Source organism: Stenella coeruleoalba (genome assembly GCF_951394435.1).
Source record: "Stenella coeruleoalba genome assembly, chromosome: 6".
NCBI lineage: Eukaryota > Metazoa > Chordata > Mammalia > Artiodactyla > Delphinidae > Stenella > Stenella coeruleoalba.
The window spans coordinates 70,736,394-70,750,252 of NC_137151.1; the positions used below are offsets into that span (position 1 = coordinate 70,736,394).

The window sequence follows — 13,859 nt, forward strand, 5'->3', positions numbered from 1 at the left end:
GCTTTGCTGAACAGTCCCCAGACCCTTTCAGTTTAGATTCTATGATAATAATGATAATAGCTAACACTGATTGAACTTTCAGCCGTACTAGGCACTGGGGGAAGCGCTTTGCAAGTGGGATCTCACTGAATCCCTAAGTGTGTGGACCACTACTATCCTCTCTTTACAGATGTGGAAACTGAGGCTCCAAAAAGTTAAGTAACATGCCCAAGTTTATAGAGTTGAAAAAGTGGAGGAGCCAGGATTCCAGAACTTGGGCGCTTAATCAGTGTAAGAAGCTCTGCTGCCATCTATAATACGGTCTCATCTCAGATTTGACGATCGGAGGTTTTTAAAGCATTTATAAATCCCATTTTGTAGACAATGAAATTGAGCCAGGAAATGGGTGATGTGTACGTGCTTGGAAAGGTAATCCAAGAAGAGGAAGACACAGTCCAGCATCCCCTGGGTCTTGTCTCTACATTTAGCACTAACTCACTTCTCAGAGAACATAAACACTATGAAGAAATAATGGGAATGTGATTTTTGAGCCTCTCAGTAACGGAGGAGATGGAAATCTTCCCACCTCATCCCGCTTATTGCTGATTGTGCACACAACACTTGCCCATCAAGATCATTTTCAAAAGATGATTACTTCAGTGTGCCCAGGCCTGCAGGACGTAAGTACATGGGCAGTGGTGGTAAGAGCTATAATTATTCTTAATGGGAAAATATGCAGGTAATGACTTGGATGATCATGTATCTGTAATGTACGAGTTCCAGAGCCCAATGAAGTAATTAAGCAATCTGCAAACATGCAGGCGGAAAAAGCCTGAAATGGAAAAGAACCAGAATAATGTTCCTTTTGAATAACTGGCAGCTTTCTTAAGGAGGAGTCATAAAAAGAAGAGCTTTCTTATCTCTCTCTCTCTCCATCCATCCATCCATCCATCTTGCTTACCTGGTCTCATAAGCAAATATTTCTGTATCTTCGAGTACTAAGTATTTGTTGGAGGCCAGTTTTCCCAAGCTATCAGTTCAAAGGATAGTAGTTGTTCTTTATGGAATGTGAATTTGCATCTCGCTTTATCCTTATCAAGTTCATTCACACAAATAAGTCCATCTCACACTCAAGAGCAGTAGCGAGAGAAAAGACATAGTCCCCCCCACCCCCAGCAATGGCTGTAAGGTCTCAGTGTGAATTCCATCTCTTCTACTTACCCCATGGTTGACTCCATGGTTAATCATTTATTCTCCTCTTTAGGGTGATAATTCTCACTTGATGGGCAGATTCAAAGAGTAGGAGAAAGTTTTTCATCATGACAGAGCTGTGAGCTGTGCACCTAGGAAGTATAGACATTATTATTATAGATCTGTGTAGAGCAGCTTTCTTTTCCCTGCTTCCTAAATGAAGAATCTGAGGCAGAGTAATTTGTCCAAGGACATATAACTGGCTGTAGGCAGAGAAGTCAGATTTTCTGCTTGTTATTGAGTACAAGGTAGTGTGTTCTTAAAGGGGGGGGGCAGAGGGGGAGGGGGGGAGGGAGGGAGAGGGGGAGAGAGAGAGAGAGAGAGAGAGACAGAGAGAGAGAGAAAAGAAGAGGGTTGAGTGGTCGATCTTGGCCATACCATGACAAGTATGGAGTTATTCAGAGCATCAGAAATAGCAGATTTTCTACAATAGGCTCTTTCAAATGGTGGGTGTAGAGAAACTATTTCTAAACATGTAAACCAAATCAAATCAAAGGGGTACTTTTGAGGAATACTAAACAAATATATTAGTCTTCTGAAGGATTTATGGAGTAAAAGGCAGGGAGGAAATGGCTAGATTAGGGCTGTCCAGGGAGCAATTAGCAGCACTTACAAACTATTAAAGCACTTTGTCCTTAGAAAACAACAGAAATTCAGAAGAAAGGTTTCTTTTTGCCTTTGAATATGCAGGCTCTCTGAAGCCAAAGCAAAAATGTTGCTGTGAAATTTGCAAGAGGTTGTCCTATCATGAATTCATGCTGCAGCTTTTACGTTTCTGTACATTGGTACCTTGGGCTGTGATTTTGTCACTGTCACTAACAAAGCTGCTTCAGACCAAATCAGGTTTTAAGGAGACCTGGAAAGGCTGACAAAAAATGTTGAGGGATGTTATTGGTGGCCCAGTAGGTGGCAGCCTCCCCTCTGAGTTAGTGCCTTGAGAGAGGCTTGGGGATGGAAGGGATGGGGGGAGATTCTGGCTTTATTTTTTTATTCAAAATATCTTCCCTTTTTTTGAGGTACACTGGGGAGAACGGCAAGTAAGGAATATATGGCATTAAAACTTTTTTTTCCTCTCCTATTCATATTGGACAATTACATGCTGGCTTCCACATACATTCAGATAAAGTGTTTTCTATTTAAGATTGTATTGTTTTGTGTGATACCTTGCTGAGCAGATGCTGCTTCTTTCTCCCGCTGTTGGATATTCTTATTATTTGCTTTCATTTTGTAAAAAGATCCTGGCTTTCTTTGTTTTTGTTTTTGTTTTTGCGGTACGGGGGCCTCTCACTGTTGCGGCCTCTCCCATTGTGGAGCACAGGCTCTGGACGCGCAGGCTCGGCGGCCATGGCTCACGGGCCCAGCCGCTCCGCGGCATGTGGGATCTTCCCAGACCGGGGCACGAACCCATGTTCCCTGCATCGGCAGGCGGACCCTCAACCACTGCGCCACCAGGGAAGCCCCCTGGCTTTCTTTGGATAAAAAGGCAATAGATATACAACAGGCACAAGCATAAAGTTCTTAGTTTTGGGGGAGAAATAAAGTTTTATTGGTGTTCTTTTCCATCTAGGTGAAAGAAAAAATAAGCCACCCTCTCTTCCCTACCAAGCACCTGTGAACACTGACCCATGGTTTGCGGCTCCACTCCTCCCAGAGCCTGGTGTTCTTACATTTCATTCTGATACTCATACTCTCAGTCAACCTGCAGGAGATCACCTGGTCCATCCCCCGTTGTTACAGGGTGAGAGTGGGCTAGTCCATCCCCTGCACCTGTGGTTGTAGGTCTAGCCTTTCTGGCTAATCCACTTGCCTCTATATTTCCTGGATAAGGAAAAGGAAGGGAGATGAGCCAGTGGGGGACAGAGAGTGCTCCTTATTGCCTCCTTATTTTGTACCAGGCACTGTATTAGTTACATATATTCTTTCATGTCATTCTTAGAAAAAGAATGGGGTTTTGGTGATGGGGATGAGATTAATAATGTCTCCATTTTAGGGGTGAGAAAATGAAGGCTCAAAGACTTGACCAAGGTCACTCGGCTGGTAAGAGCCAGGATATGAAACAGAAGCTTTTCATTAGGGGTTATTCAAATTTATTTCTAATATCCCCACCCCATTTAAAAACGTATTGGCATTTACCCTTGGGCTATGTAGAACTAGTGCTCTGTCACCAAAACATACTTATTTACCTTAGTATGGTTCATGATTTCATCTTCAAATTAAAAACCTTTAAGAACCGAAAATACGCAGTCTTTACTCTCAACTTGAACCTAAGCCACATTTACCCTAGAATTCAGACTTCTGTGGACATCTCTAGAGGACCTGATGGGCTAATCTTTTTTTTTTTTTTTTTTCGGTACGCGGGCCTCTCACTGTTGTGGCCTCTCCCGTTGCGGAGCACAGGCTCCAGACACGCAGGCTCAGCGGCCATGGCTCATGGGCCCAGCCGCTCCGCGGCATGTGGGATCTTCCCTGATCGGGGCACGAACCTGTGTCCCCTGCATCGGCAGGTGGGCTCTCAACCACTGCGCCACCAGGGAAGCCCTGATGGGCTAATCTTTAAGGGGTCGTTTGCATGAGGAGGAGGAGTCCAAATTTGGACAAAGACAGGCCTAGAAGGTGAGGGGGAAGGGTCAGCAAGAAGTCTGTTTCTTAGGTTTCCTCCAGCCCAGTCTGGGTGGTAGAAATCAAGGACTGAAAATAAATCTGGGAGTTGTTTGAAAATTCAGTAAGACATAGGGAGCACCATATATTGGGGGCTAATGTTATAAATGAGGTTAGAAAGGAGAAATATTTCCTCATTTCAGTGTCAAGTCATATCAGTTTTGACTTGGGCTCTTTGGAGTGTTATGAGCAAAGAAGAGTGAATGGTCTTATCTTGGCGAATGGGCTGCAGCCACAGAAATGTTTCATGATTATTGTGGTGGAACATCAGGGAAGACCCAGTTATCCAAAGAAGAAATTGTGGCTGAATGTTTTGTGTTGGGTTTGGCATTTTAAGGCAGAAGGCTCTGGCATAGTCTCAAATTATACCATGAGGGAAGTCCTAATTTGATCTACTCAAAAGGCAACTCTGGTTCTCACCCATTTAATGGGTCCTTTGAGGTGAGATTCATGAGGAGGTAATGAGCAGACAAGAAATCTTGCTTAATTAGGTCTTTGGTTGATATTAACATGATATTAACGTGATCTTTTTTCCTTTTCATTCCCCCTTCCTGCCATCCAACCCATTTCTGAAGGGCAGAGTAATTAGCAGAAGAAAAGGGACAGACCTTACCCAGGCTTGGTGAAGGGAATATGGGTAATGCTTTTTCAAAAATAACTGTCAGAGGGAAGAGGACATAACTGTTGCTGCCTTCAAGTAGTTGAAGACCTATTTTGTGGAAGAGAGATCAGACATGTTTTGTTTGCCTCCAGAGGTACCACTTGGGTCGCTGGGTAAAAGTGACAGGGAGAAATACTTCAGCTCAGTGTAAGGGAAAACTTACAGTCAGAGCCATGCAGAGATGGGATGGACTGCTTTGGGAGCTCTGCCACTGGAGATGTCCAAGCAGAGATCAGAAGCCACCTGCTGGGATTATCCTAGAAAGAGGGAAAACGTAGGATTAGAGTAGGTGACCATTAATTTTCTTTGTAACCCTGAGATCTTGAGATTCTATGATTATGTAACAAGACTGCCTGGATTTTACTGAATCAAATGAAAGTAATATTTTTATAGTCAAAGAACCTTTTCCTGTGACTATAAGAAATGGTTTAATTGCCCAAACAAAACAAGAAAGCTCAGGCTTTCTTGACCCTTGAATTAGATACAGGAGGGCCTCAGCCCCCCTGTTTCATCCGTTGAAGATCTTACAAGCCTGCCCAAGATTTCTGCTGCTTCCCAATGCTATTATGATCTTGCTTCTGAAAGCAAGTGTATTGCCTCTGTTTTATTCCTGCATCATCCTGGTGCAAAGTTTAGTTGCTTTACTGATAATCTACTCACAACAAGTATTTAGTGAGTTTTTGTAGCATTTACTCAAGATTTGGAAGTTATACGGTGGGGATTCCCTTGCATAATTCACAGCCTCCCTTCACTTCCTACTTACATTACTCTCTCTCTTTCTTTTCCTTTCTTAGAACAAGGACCTTCATGCAGATCAGTTCTGTGCACACTTAGGCTTTTTAATATCTGTATAAATCAGGATAGGTAAGATAAAGCTTCCATAATAAATCTTATTATAAAATCGTAGAGGCTATCACAACAAAAGTTTATTTCCTATTCGGTCGATGTCCAATATGGGTTATGAAGGAGCTCTACTCCATAATGCCACTCAGGCACCTAGGCTGACAGCTCAACCATTTCAACACATCAAGCACTCCTGTAAGCTTCTACCTCAAAGCAACACACTGTGTTACTTCTCAGAGTCCACTGGCCAGAAATGTCCCACATGGCTGCACTGGGAAGTACAAGGAACCCTAGAATAGTTAGTGAGCACTACTGTTTCTGCCTCCTATTCAAAGTAGAAAATTTCCCAACAATTATGGCTCTCTCCTCAAAGGGAAGTCTCATACCACTTACTAAAAGAATATTTCCTTCTTCGATTTACATTCCTATTTTCAACTTAATTTTGCCATAGTTAAGCAATAACTTCTGAGATAAATCCTTAAATCAGGAAGGTAAGAGCTCTGCCTGACTGAAGTTATATTTATGTTGGTGGCCCAACTTAATGGGCACTGTTTGAAAAGTTTAGATGAAGCCACAGCTGTCCAAATGCAATACATTAGACTAGCTGGGAGTCGCACATTATTTCTGGCTTAGAAAGTAATGGCCTTTATTCTTTTAGTTTTACTATGCCTGTACCTCTTCAGCTAGGACTTTCTTAGCCCAATCTTTAAAAGCATTGGCTTGCATGTCAATATTTCCACTATTCGAGAATAGATTATTTACCTCTATTTAAAGACGCTTGAGGATTTTTATTATTTCTGACAAAACTGATGGTAGAAGAGAGATATTCTAATCTAGGTTTTAATAGTTTCACAAATTTGGTCTATATTTTCAGAAACTGCAGTTTACTCTGAAAAGCTCAGGTTTTCGAGTTTTGCTCTGTATCAGCAGTGTGTTTATGGTTATGGAACGTACCCTGCCTCTCAGTTTTTGATAATTGCTGTTTCTGGTCTATGACGCTAGTCAGAGTATTTTGTCAGTGAGGGTCTTCATCCCTCACTTTTTAAATAGATGGCTTTTAATTTAGGCTGTCCTTCCCTTATGCATATATTTTGTAAACTTTTCTGAAAGATAAACTTGTGTATGGGCAGGGTGCCTCAGGCACTTCCTATAAAGTGGTTAATGTCAACACAAGTGAGAAATATCTTAGGAACATATGCTATCTCAAAATGCCATATTCATGCCAAAAACAAACACACAATTTACCAAAGCAATCAACCAGATAAAATCAAACAGAGCAAGAACACCCGCCAAATAAAAAATGCGGTGAAAGCATTTTTAGTATAGTTTTAGTCATAAATGTTGACAGTCTCTGACCCTGGCCTCTCTGCCAATGAGGGCGCTCAGACCCAGAGAGGGAGAGACTCATCCAACATCACAGTGAGAATTCTAAGGGCCAAATGTGAGTGTTGTGTTGACCAACTATGAAAATGTGGTACCTCGCAAAATCACAAGTGTGGAAGGGATGAGAAGGCTGAGAGACAAAGGACCAAGCAGCCTCCTGCCATGTCTACTCACTCATTCCATCACTTAAAGATGTATGGAATTCCTGCTGTGTCAGATGCTGTGCCAGGTGCTGGGGAAAGAACTGAGAACAAGACAAAATCTCAGTCCTCTTTAAAGGACTTGCTCTCTGTTTTTCTAACACTGAGTCAAATTTCATCACTTATTCAGAACCAGGTCTTCAGATACACAGACATTCCTCTTCACGGATTCCAGGCTCTATAGGCCTAGCTCCTCCAAATATGCTCCCTACTTGTGCCTGAAATGTTTATCAGAATATTGATATTTCTGCATTATTGTACCATACGTCTACCCTTAAAATTAAGAAAGCTTATCTTAGAAAAATCATTCAAGCTACCAATTAATTTATAAATTATTTTGCATGATGCAAGATCATGCGTGGAAGGCAGAAAGGCTTGGTAGTGTGAGTATAGGCCGAGGAGGGAAAAGGTAGGAGCAGGAGGGTGTAGGGGCCCTACGGCCTGTGCCAAGGTTGGTGAGTGTAGTGAGCTGCACCTGAGAAGAGAAGAGGATCATAAAGGTGAGCTGGGGGACCCAGCAGGAAATGGAACTTCAGTTACGTGGTTCAAAAGGCTCTTAATGAAATGACTACTGACAGAGATGGGGATGGGGAAAAGGGAAGCAATAAAGGATGTTGAGGCACCCAGACACTAGCAATAGCAGGAAGTCACTGTCACCTATTATCCCAGGGAGGACGCAGTGTTATAGGAGCCCACTGAAAGTCAGAGACAGGAGAGAGAGACCACGGGGCAGGAGCTATGATAGTGGAGGGCACAGCCACTGTCAACTACAGTGACTCAGAGGAGGGAGGAAGATGAGAAGAAATATACAGTTCCCCCTTCTTACACCCTCTAACCTCCTGCAGGAACTGCAAATTGGTCACATCCAACCGGAAGACAACTAGCCAGGGAACCAGAGTGATGCAGTTCAGGGAAGCCAGCTTCCCACAGAAGTGGGTGAGAAGGGGAGAGAGGGGAGTTGAGACGGGGGGTAAATGAAGAATGACACACAAAGAGGAAAAACAACTTCCAAATGCATGTGAAAGTACAGAATAGAAAACAACTCCCAATCTACTCATAGCCCAGATTTAATAATTGTTAGTATTTTATATTTGGTGGAATGGAATACAGGCACACTCGTTTTATTGTATTTTGCCTTACTGTGCTTCGTGAATACTGCATTTTTTACAGATTGAAGGTTTGTGGCAACCCTGTGTTAAGCAAGTCTATCGGCACCATTTTTCCAGCAGCATTTGCTCACTTCCGGTTTCTGTGTCACATTTTGGTAATCCTCACAAACTTTTCCATTATTATCACATTTGTTATGGTGAGCTGTGATCAGTGACCTTCGATGTTACTATTGCTATTGTTTTGGGGCACCACGAACCACGCCCATGTAAGATGAATTGTGTGTGTTCTCACTGCTCCACCAACCAGCTGTGCCCTTGGCTCTCTCCCTCTCCTCTGGCCTCCTTATTCCCTGAGACACAACAATATTGAAATCAGGCCAAGTAATAATCCTACAGTGGTTTCTAAGTGTTCAAGTGAAAGGAAGAGTTGCACATCTCTCACTTTAAATCAGAAAGGTAGAAATGATTAGGCTTAGTGAGAAGGGCATGTCAAAAGCCGAGATAAGCCAAAAGCTAGACCTCTTGTGCCAAACAGCCAAATTCCGAATGCAAAAAAAAAGTTCTAGAAGGAAATTAAAGTGTTACTTCAATGAACACACGAATGATAAGAAAGCAAAACAGCCTTATTACAAATCTGGAGAAAGTTTGAATGGTCTGGATAAAAGATAAAACCAGCCACAACGTCCCCTTAAGACAAAGCCTGATCCAGAGCAAGGCCCTAATCTCTTCAATTCTATGAAGGCTGAGAGAGGTGAGGAAGCTGCAGAAGAAAAGTTTGAAGCTAGCAGAGATTCATGAGGTTTAAGGAAAGAAGCCGTCTCCATAACATAAAAGTGCAGGATGAAGCAGCGAGTCCTGATGTAGAAGCTGCAGCAAGTTATCCAGAAGATCCAGCTAAGGGAATTAATGAAAGTGGCTACACTGAACAACAGATTTTCGATGTGGACAAAACAGCCTTCTGTTGGAAGAAGATGCCATCTAGGACTTTCATAGCTAGAGAGAAGAAGTCAATGCCTATCTTCAAAGCTTCAAAGGACAGGCTGGCTCTCTTATTAGGGGCTAATGCCGATGGTAATTTTAAGTCGAAGCCAATGCTCATTTACCATTCTGAAAATCCTAGGGCCCTTAAGAACTATGCTAAATCTACTCTGCTTGTGCTCTATAAAAGGAACAATAAAACCTGGATGACAGCACATCAGTTTACAACATGGTTTACTGAATATTTCAGCTGAAACATCTTCGTATCACAGTGATGGTGTTAGGACCTTATATCTCAGTCTAGTGATGGCCTCCTGACTTTTACCCTTTGAACCATTCCATTGTTTAAAACAACCCAATTCCCTGTATTAAATCTCTTCCTGATTGAAAAACTTGCAGCAGTTTCTGTTTGTTGCACCAAATCCCGACCCTTATACTAGGTCAGTTCACTTATGGAACTTAATTCAGTTCTGAAGAAGGATGCGAACTCTTAGAATTTATGTGAAAAGAGACGGAGATTTGTTGAAATCCAAGAGGCATTGTTTGATCTTGAAATTTAAAAAAAAAAGGTGATGGGAGAATGAATTTCCAAATGATTAGACCATATTAATAAAATGCTTATAGGGCCCCTCAGAAAAGCTATGTTCTGGAGATAAGAATGGATCAGTTGCAGAAGGGCAAGAATGGAACCCAGAAGGCTTAGGCTCAAGGAATGTGGTCTGGAGCACATTGGACTGTGTGGGCAGTAGTGAGAGTTGCTAAGTTGTATAGATTCTATGTAACATCACTGAACACGTTACCTTGCCCATCTGAATCAATGATGAAAGTCAGGTGATGAAAGTGTTTGCCTTGCATTGCTAACAGTGTGGACTTGCTAAGGCTGGTTTGACTGAGACACTCAAGGACCTTAAACTCACCCAGAGTAAAATGACCCATATGCTGGCTGGCCCCAAGGGCAGCCTCCATAATTAAACTACACCAAACTGAAGCAGGACTCAGCATTGCCTTAAAATCATCATAAAGAATTTATTTGCACTAAAGCATTTGTGAACAATGAAGGTTTTACTGATGTTTTAACAGGAGAGACTGAAGATGTGATTTACACTGCATATGCTAGAGCATTTCACTAGAAAAAAATTCCCTTTAGACTTCTTTTTTCCTAGGTCTTTCATTTGGCCAGTAGGCATAAAATTGGCTTCTCTCTCACTTACTAGATGCAAGTTATGGTCTTGGCAAGTCTGTCGTAGGTACTGGTAGATAATTTTGGAGGTGGACAGAGGAGGGTTGGAGCAGCTATAACAGCAGTAGTTCCTGACATCAGATTAGGATGAGCTCTCCAATCATCTCCTCTAACTCTTCTTTAATATATGTAAGTAGATTTACAGGGTCATACCAAGACCTTTGTCAGTTTTTCTCTCCAGCTGTAAACTGAGATAATAGCATTTTGGTCTCATCTTCTCTCTGATCTCCACTGTTTTCAGATTATCAGGAAACAATTTCCTGTCTCTTGACAATAAGAAAGTGGATAACTGCAGTTGCCTTTTTGTTTTAAACTACTTCAGTGGTTTTTGTAGGTAAGAAATCATATCGAGGGCTTCCCTGGTGGTGCAGTGGTTGAGAGTCTGCCTGCCGATGCAGGGGACAAGGGTTCGTGCCCCGGTCCCGGAAGATCCCACATGCCGCGGAGCGGCTAGGCCCATGAGCCATGGCCGCTGAGCCTGCGCATCCGGAGCCTGTACTCCGCAACGGGAGAGGCCACAACAGTGAGAGGCCCGCGTATCGCAAAAAAAAAAAAAAAAAAAAGAAAAAAAAATCATATCGAGGCTTCAGCTCCAATAGTCCTGGAGACTCACAGTTCAATCTGTCAGCAGCCACAGGAAATAGCTTCTCCACATAATTGCCACATAAGTGCTTAAATAATATAGTGAAAAGTGTCTGCTAAGAGTGGAATTACATAAGCAATAGAGTATTGAGAGCTCCATTTATAAGTGTCTGCCATGTTTTCACATGTATTTTCTCACTTAATTCACTCAGTACACCTTATGGTAAGTATTATTAGCCATATTTAACAGTTGAAGTATCTGGGGCTAAGAGAAGTTAATTCATTTATCTGGGCCATAGAGCTAATAAATAGTGAAACAGTCAATCACAGGTCTGAGTTGGAAGTGTGTGTGTGTGTGTGTGTGTGTGTGTGTGTGTGTTGGTAGGGGGCAGGAAAGAGACAGAGCAATCACAGCCCCCTCCAGCACAGTTTTCAATAATGATCTCTTTTTCCAACAGCCAAAACAGAAGGGAAAATGTTAGTTTTACTCTGCAGTTGAGATTATGATGAAAGGACAGAAGATGGAGCAGGGAAACAATACTATGAAATGTGTAAAGAAAGTAGTCCATTTAGAGTAAACAATCACTTGAGCATAACCTTTAATTATTACAAAATCAGTGTTTGTATAATAAAGACAATTAGGAAACACAAATAAAAATAAGAAAATGGAAACGTGATTGATAGTTGATGCTCTTTATTATGTTTTCAATACTTGACACTATTGACATTTTATTGAATTATGTATTGAATATGAAGCCTGTTGACTAGTCTTGCAATTTTTTCTTTAAGTCTTCCTATTTCATTGCATTCCAATTCTTTATAAATTAACAAAGATAATAACAATGGGGACAAGAGGGGATAATTAGACCTAAGTATTGCGGAGTTTCCTAATGAGTAAACTGAGATGTTATATGTGCATCTGGCCAGAGAAGGCAATAAATATTGTAAGTAAAAGGAAGAGAGACTAAACGGCATGTGCGAGGTCCTTCGGTCCATAAAGTGGAAGATCAGGAACTTGACCTTGGGTCCTCTGACTCCAGGGTCAGGGCTCTTTTCCCCACTGTGTAGCGTTTTGCTGCTGTTAGTTCTTTAAGTCTATGGCTACAAATGAGTGCTTGGTAATGATGAAAAGTGTTGAAATATGTTTTTGAGGGCGATTGTAAAACTGCCTTCCACATGTTGTAAAGACTGGATATGTTTTTTTGGAGCTGGAGTAGTTTAGGGCAGTCTTACATGTTGGGTTGTGGCAGATAACAGGGGCTGTGGATCATGAGATTTCTCTCCGTCCCTTCTAAATCTTACAATCTGTTAAATGTGACACAAAACTCAACCCAGTAAGAAATCTGTTTCCTCACTGGAGGCTGAACAGATACTGTCTTCCCTTCGGTCCCAGAAAAGAAGCTACACAGCTTTAGGGAGTAGGTAACATTTTACAAGTAAAGATGTAGCTGAAAAGGAACATCTAGCTAAAAGATCAAATGATTTTGATGGTTGTTTCTCTTTAACAAAATTCACAGGGGACTGAGAAGCCACAGAATAAGAGAACTAAAAAAGTGATTCCAATCTAGACTAATGTGGGTTGTTTAGTATTTACTTCTGTGAGTACATTAATCATATCTTACCATGTTTCACGCTAAAGTTATATTTTTAAAAAAGCCCTAATGATAACATTGATGCATTGTCCTTCCTTGTGAGTATAAAGACTTAATTTGATGAATAGAAGTTAAGAAAATGTTTAATCTTCCATTATTGTATAATGATTGAGATTCATCCATCTGCTCTACAATAATAATAATTTATCATGAATGAGAGCAGAGAGCATACTTATAAAACTATGGAGGCATATGACAGAAATTGGCTTTTTCTTCCTAATTCAAAAATGTTGACCTTACCCCTCCCTTTTTTTTAACATCTTTATTGGAGTATAATTGCTTTACAATGTTGTGTTAGTTTCTGCTGTATAACGAAGTGAATCAGTTATATGTATACATATGGGAGGGGGAAGGGTAAGCTGGGACGAAGTGAGAGAGTAGCACTGACATATATACACTACCAAATGTAAAATAGCTAGCTAGTGGGAAGCAGCTGCATCGTATGGGGATATCAGCTCGGTGCTTTGTGACCACCTAGAGGGGTGGGATAGGGAGGGTGGGAAGGAGATGCAAGACCTTACTCCCTATTAACTGACCTATGCTTTTATCTTTAAGATTATTGATTATATTCCAGATTTCCCCCACCTACACCTTTCAATGTTCTCATTAATTCTTTTTGGAGGGACTGGAAAGTAGAAGAGGACAGAGACTTGTAAACATCTCAAGCACTAAATTTTCTCATTTCTGTCTATTGAGCAGCCCTGTAGCAATTTATCTATTTCCTTTATTTTCCATTTAGTGTCCTTGAACATTTTATAAAGAAAATTTGAATGTTGGTTTTCCTATCCAGCTAACCTTGATATGATATTTTGAATTAGGTGTAAATTTTTTGCATGTGGGGTTGCCTACAGAGAAGATGTGAGTGCGTAGTTGGGGTAAGTCGAGGTAATACACTGGGTTTTCATTATGCAATATATTCTTCAAGTTTTTATTTTAACCTTGAGAGAGCACACAGGAGAGTGAGAAAGTGGACAGTCCTACAGAACCATCTGGGCAACTTTAGCATCTCTACAGAGAGGGAATTCTTTCGTGAGCTTAAGCAGGAACCAAGAGATGGAAAGGCACGATAGAGTTATTAATGGTCTGGAAACAGTCCCTTAGTGAATTTGCTAATGAAATTAGATGGAGAGGTGTCGGGACATACCTGGGGAGAGGAAATACCTGGCAGGAATGAGATCTATTGGCAGAGGAGTGATTCTGTCTAGACACTGATGATTTAATTTAGCTTAGAAATAACTTTCAGTTCTACGAACAAGTGGACTTGAGGTTAGAAAGAATTTATTAGGAAAAAAAAAATGCTTTTCCTGAAATCCAAGCTACTCC

The 13,859-nt window shown here is 41.3% G+C and overlaps 1 protein-coding gene across 1 annotated transcript in view; it reads right to left on the minus strand.

Annotated features, from left to right (window-relative positions):
- LOC307188263 (U3 small nucleolar RNA-associated protein 14 homolog A-like) overlaps positions 1-13,859 on the minus strand; it is a 521,128-nt gene that overhangs the window by 53,712 nt on the left and 453,557 nt on the right. Inside the window, 2 exon segments of the mRNA XM_079925187.1 lie at positions 1,201-1,322; positions 4,713-4,806. The gene's annotated coding sequence lies outside the window, so the exon portion shown is untranslated.